General features: G+C 42.4%; 1 protein-coding gene and 1 long non-coding RNA gene across 5 annotated transcripts in view; both read left to right on the top strand.

The window, feature by feature from the left end:
• POU2F1 (POU class 2 homeobox 1) overlaps positions 1 to 6,221 on the top strand; it is a 118,930-nt gene that overhangs the window by 30,485 nt on the left and 82,224 nt on the right. The gene's annotated exons all lie outside the window — the stretch shown is intronic.
• Positions 2,431 to 4,654, top strand: LOC115601581. The gene is made up of 2 exons (XR_003989401.1): positions 2,431 to 2,909; positions 4,360 to 4,654. It is a non-coding gene; the product is annotated as an uncharacterized LOC115601581 (long non-coding RNA).

Raw genomic sequence — 6,221 nt, 5'->3', positions numbered from 1 at the left:
AGGGCTGGTTCTGCTCACTGGTCAGAGTGGTCTTTGGCTGACACTGGGAGCAGCTCTTCGCCCTGCTCCTGAGCAGCAAATGCAGGTCTCAACTGTGCCAGGATGGTTGCAGCAGCTGCTGGAAGTACAGCCGTGGGTGAGGAGATGCAGCTGCCACATCCACAGTTTAGCTACAGCAACTGGCGATGAGTGTTAACAGCCAGTCACTAACACAGAGATGCTTTTGTTGGGAATATTGCTGTGTATTGAGTGTAAAGTACATAACATACCACCACTGAGAGGTTTGTGAACCGCTGGACTAAAAGGCTTCATATTTGGTATAGTAAGAGAAAAAGTTTCTGAGGTAGGTGGGGCTGTATCATGCAGTTTTGTAATATGATTTTAATCCTACTGTGTTTAATACTACTGTAAATGGTGTTAAATTCCATCAGATTATACTCACAGAATCACTAGGGTTGGAAGGGACGTCTGGAGACCATCTAGTCCAACCCCCTGCCAAGGCAGGGCCTCCCAGAGCAGGTTACACAGGAAAGCGTTCAGGTGGGTTTGGAATGTCTCCAAAGAGGGAGACTCCACGACCCCCCTTGGCAGCCTGTTCCAGTGCTCTGCCACCCTTAACGTGAAGAAGTTCTTCCTCATGTTGAGATGAAACTGCTTGTATTTTGGTTTCTGGCCATTGCTCCTCATCCTGTCGCTGGGCACCACTGAAGAGTCTGGCACCATTCTCCTGGCACCCACTTTTGAGATATTTATAAGCATTAATGAGATCCTCTCTCAGTCTTCTCTTCTCCAGACTAACCGGGCCCAGCTCCCGCAATCTCTCCTCCTAGGAGAGATGCTCCAGACCCCTGATCATCCTTGTGGCCTCCACTGGACCCTCTTCGGTAGCTCCTTGTCTTTCTTGTACTGAGGAGCCCAGAACTGGCCACAGTACTCCAGGTGTGTCCTCACCAGGGTCAAGTAGAGGGGGAGGATTACTTCCCTCATCCTGCTGGCCACACTTCTCGCAATGCTTCCTCATCTTTCTTGAGAACACGTAATGTACATCCAGAAGAGACCACTGTGAATTTTCAGTTGTATGACTGTGCAAAACAGACCTAGGGCCTGAATTTTGGTAATTTCTGTATAAAGGCTGGTAGAAGTAAAGAGTTGGCAGCTTCCATTGAAGGCTTCTTGAAATAAGTAATGGAACAATACATTAGCAGTATACACAAAACCGTGTTCCTCACTTACGTAGGAACTGCAAATATTCAACATTAGTACCTAGTGCCTTGAGGCAGAGCCCCACAATGAAAAGGCTTGCATTGCTGCTCTTGAAATAAACTGAACATCCTTAGAAGTGATGACGTCTTCAGAATGATTTTGCACCGTCATGTTGGCACTTCAGTTGAGACCCATGCCATAGCTTCAAAAGCACTTAATGTGACATACAGAGAGAATCTTTCAACCGTCTTTCTCTCCTCGTGGCAGCACAGTCCCTCAAGTTGATCGAGAAACACTGAGGTGGAGGAGGGAAAGGGTCGACTGTCCCAATGGCAGCCCTCATTCCTGAGCCAAGGCTTAGGTCACAGGGTGCCGTCAGCAGGTGGCTGTGCTGTCACCAGATGCCTTTCTAGTCTCCGTGCCAGTTTTTTTTGCCCTAAACTCCTGTGACTCTCTGGAAGAAACTTTTAAAAGAGGTTTTTGATTTTCAAGTATTTTAATTTGAGCACAGCTCTTGTGAAGGTTGTCAGTTTGCCACTACATTTTCAACATCTCAGCATTCTTGGATCTCTGTGGTATCCCGAATGCTCCTTACTACGAGTGCCAAGCCACCATATGCGACTGAGCCCTACGGATTGAATGGTTGATACTTCAATTGAAAGGGTTTTCTATCTCTAAAACTTTCCCCTGTAGTGTGAAAATGGAATTTAATTTGTTTGTACTGATACTGCCAGAAGTTCCTCAGGTTTGTCTTAATTTTGACCTCGTAAGCAAGCCTTTCCTGAATGACTGTGAGAGCTCTGAGATGTTAGATTGGTTATTCCAGCCATTCAGATTCTCATGGGGTCAGTCCAGGATAAGCAGTCCCTTACATCGTGTGCTTCTGCCCAAAGGGCTAATATTTCTTCGAAGATTCCTAGTAGAGCTTTGAGACTGTATAACTAATCTCGTGCTCATCACACAAAATGTAATATTTATTGACTTAAAACAAATAGTTTTCTTCTGCTTTTATATGCTTTGGTTTGCAGACAACAATAAGCAGGACTCCATGCACTGTCAACTGTAGCTGGCATTCTGAGTTCTCTGCCACTGGAACAGGCTGGTTTCCACTGGCTCGCTTTAGGTTATAATATGGAGATGGTTCTTTTTGTTTAATTTCCTTGCTGCCTGTATTTAGCATTTTTATCAGGCAGCAGCACAAACCAGAAACTTTGCAAAAAGATTGTGTTGCATGTTGGATTGTGAACACTTGAGTAACACTTTCAAACTTTATTACTGTTCTGCTGTATGTTAAATTAATCTCTTGTCAGTCTTAGGAGGAGGAGGTTTTGTGTACTGACATTTTCCTTTTAAAGGCAAAATGAAACATTAAATTAATTAGAAATTGGTGTAGCAAAATCCATTCAACCACATTCAGGAGAGAATCCTCTTTGGTGGGTGAATTTTTCAGGCCATTCTGGTTTAGGAAATGACTACCTGTCTGTTTTGCCATGACAGCGTGGTCTGTCCTGACTGGGCATTAAAAAAGAGAAGACAGGACTTGACAAACAAATTACCTTACGGTAACCATTAGCTCTGAGGGGCATACAGTAACTGTCCACGTATAAGAATGGTCAGCACCTTTTGGACTGTAATCTGCTTTTATTAAGGACAAAGCTAACCTTAGTTATTCTGTACAGCTGCAAGCACACAGCTGTTCAGCACACGTTATTGACACACTATCACTTGTGGTGCTGGAGACTTGATAGTTTTTATATTTTTTCATACCATGCCCTGGATTAGAACAAAAGAATCATTGTGTTTTCTGTGTGTTTCTGTTTCTAGAGTCATTAGGAATACGAAGGCGGATTCATCACCTTGACTAGCATGGTAGCACTGGCTTCTGCCCCCAGCTCTCTTTTTCTCCTCCCCCGTATGACCTTGGTCAAGCTGTTTCATTATAGCATCCTTTCCTTCTTTTCATCTCCCACATTTTCTTATTGTTTGAGGTAGAGACAGTGGCAACCTGTTCTGGAGCTTTCGGACACAACTGATAAAATTAACCTTCATTTAATCTTGTCAGTTTGGGTTCTTTTGTCTCTAGTCACTTGACTGTCTCGGGAGTACATGGCCATGTTTGTCAGGTCTGAGTGGTTTCTAAAAATTACAGCAATGCACAATCATCCATCCCAACACAGATTACTGGTGTCAAATCCAGTGAGCTATTGTCAAGATTGCATACTTTCTTTTAAAGTGAAGCATATAGTTGTTGTTTCTTCCAAACAGCCCCACCCCAATCTAATTCACAAACCAAAACCAAAAAACCCAAACAGAAAACCCTGATATACCAAAAAACTCCAACTCTTATTCTTCATCTTTGATATTTGTTTTTCTTATCAATTCTCACTGACACAGTCTATGTTATTCTTACTCATTACAACCTATTTCGTTTCACTGCCCTTCCAGTTTTTTGGTGCCACCCATTCAAGTGTAGATTTTTGAAGATTTATCTTGCATTCAGAACTATTTCTAGCTGATTTTCTCTGTTCTGGGTCTGGAATGAAGCCACATGTCTTTGGTTTAGATCATTGTCACTGCAGCTGCAGTATCTGGGAGCCTCATGATCTTTCCTCACAGTATCCTGTGAGGCAGGAAGGATTTTTACAGATAACAAACTAAGGCGCCAAGGGCAGGCCTATAAAGATGTTTAGATACGGTACTTCTCTCTTATTGTAGCATTACCTTGTTAGCGGTGCCATCAGGGAGGCCCAGATGGATGCCTAATTGTCTCTCGTGGATTTTCTCATGACTTGTTCAAAACGGGGAAGTCTGAAACCATGTCTCCTGTGCCCAAAGTTTATTAACTTTATTAACAGTGAGCATTATAGTTGTTCGGGGTTCTGTTTGCTTGGTTTTGTTGGTTTTGGTTTGTTTTTTTTTCTTTCAGGACTTTAATCTTATAGGAATATTAACCCTTCCATTAGCATTTCTTGCTAAAAACAACAATAGTAGCAAAAAAAGCCATTACATCTATATTCCGATTAGATATCTTCCTTTTTCTGCTTACCCCTACAGAATAGTCTTTCCAGATAGGATGGGACTACTGCGATATTCTAAACTCCTGTAAGTTGGATCCTTCCTTGTGTGTGTATCTCCCTGCCTATAATTAATTTTCAGATCAGGAGTCTGTAGCGTTGACTTTTAGATGTGTGTGTGGTGATAGAATCCAGGAAGATCCATTCTCAAGAGAAGGTTTTAGGGTTTCATTTCCTAAAACGTAATCCTAAGATGCTACCTAGAGAGATGTGAGGTGCCTACACTTACCTGTTCTCTGTGGTTTACTTTTAGGGAACATCCCCCCTGATTTTTTTTTTTCATTTACTTATTTGTAGAAGCATTTATTGTAACATTGTGTTGAAGTACCTGTCAGTGCTCTTGGTGAGGTCTAGAGAGTTGTATAAATGACCTTTGCGCTTTGGAGCTGCCGCGTGAAATTCGCTATCTAAGATTAAGGGCCCTGATCCTGGATTCTGTTTCTGGGCATAATACCCACATTGGAAGAGCAGTCCTGCAGTTTGCAATCTGTATTAAAGTCTTGTGGATGTCTCCCATATCCATACGTGGAAAGCTTACTTAACAGAACTAATTACCGCTGCAGGTAGATCTACATTTCCCGATGTGTATTAACATATGGTTTAAGAAAGTAGAAAGGAAATGAAGCTATCATGTTTGTGGCTGCTTATCAGCTGTTCAGTCTAAATGCTCAGCTCTCCATGGGAATTACGGGCATGGGCCAAACAGTTCTTTTCCCCAGAAGGCATTATTTTCTCAGCTGAGAGAACACAGGTTTCCTAAACAGAGAATCCCTGCTGCCAATCCACTTAAAAAAATGATCTCGTGAAGAAAAATCCGTCTTTTGGCTAAAAGTGCACACTGAACACTCATGTGATCCGAGGCAACTCGAAAGTAGCGTTCAGGGTTGTGTTTGCCGTTAGGAGAAACACAGAAGCCCTTTCTGAGAGGCCAGCCTGCGTTTTCCTTTGCTTGTCTCGTAGCCGGAGCACTGCTTGCTTTGTCTTCCTTCGGAAAATTGCTGCCGCTGCTGGCTGTGCGAGTTTGTTCTGTGAGTCTCGGGAGGAGAGAGAGACTCGCAGTTCTAATCTCTCCTTGCCTTGCCTCTGGTCAGGCAGCCGATTGTTTTTCTGGGTTCGTTCCTCCGGGTGGCATCTGTCTTCAGGAGAAATTTCCTTACAGCAAAGTGCAGACTGCTGAACTGTGGCTGTCTCACTATTGCTGTTTCTGACTGCTATGCTGAATTAATTACATGAGCAGTTATGGTGGAGGTGCTTGAAATGTTTGTGGCTGTTCACAATGGGAGGGTTGCTCGGAAATGAATTGCTTTCTCATCCGCTGCAGCCTTTTTTTGTTTGTTCTTAATTTACCCTGCTGTACTTTTCCCTAAATAATAAGATTTCGTATTTCAAATGTTTAAAAATGGCTTTTTTGCCAGTGGATGCCTTTCATATTCATTAATGTCTTTTATGATCTTATTGCCATATTAGAAGTGGTTCACACGCCTTCGCAGCATTTCACTCCTGTCTTTTAAGCTGTACCTCACCTTAACTTTCTAGTTGTATATTTTGTTTAATCGCCCGTTTGTTTGTTGTTCAACATATTATATTTTAACTCTCTATAATTGACTCACTATTGAAGGTTTCTCTTAAATTCATGTTTTAAAGGATTGGAAAACAGTGTTCTTTAAAAGATTGGGTTAAAATTACTTGATGTACAAAATTAAAAATATGTGAACGGTGTGGCTGTACACAGCCAGATGTTGCAAGATCAGCATGAACCTGACAGAGCCTAGAAGGGATTTTGCTCTCACTAGGTAAAGACTTGAACAAATACATGGGACTTGCAGTGTTCCCCCAAAGGCCAAAAGAAATGAATTCTCTCAAATCAGAATGTGATTTCTCTCGAAAAGTTTGCTCCACTGAGAACACCTTCTCAAGCGTCTCCTGGGACTTGAACCATAAAGG

The sequence above is a fragment of the Strigops habroptila genome, chromosome 2, assembly GCF_004027225.2.
Source record: "Strigops habroptila isolate Jane chromosome 2, bStrHab1.2.pri, whole genome shotgun sequence".
NCBI lineage: Eukaryota > Metazoa > Chordata > Aves > Psittaciformes > Psittacidae > Strigops > Strigops habroptila.
Note: the sequence above shows the minus strand (reverse complement) of the source record. Positions and strands in the feature narration are given on the sequence as shown.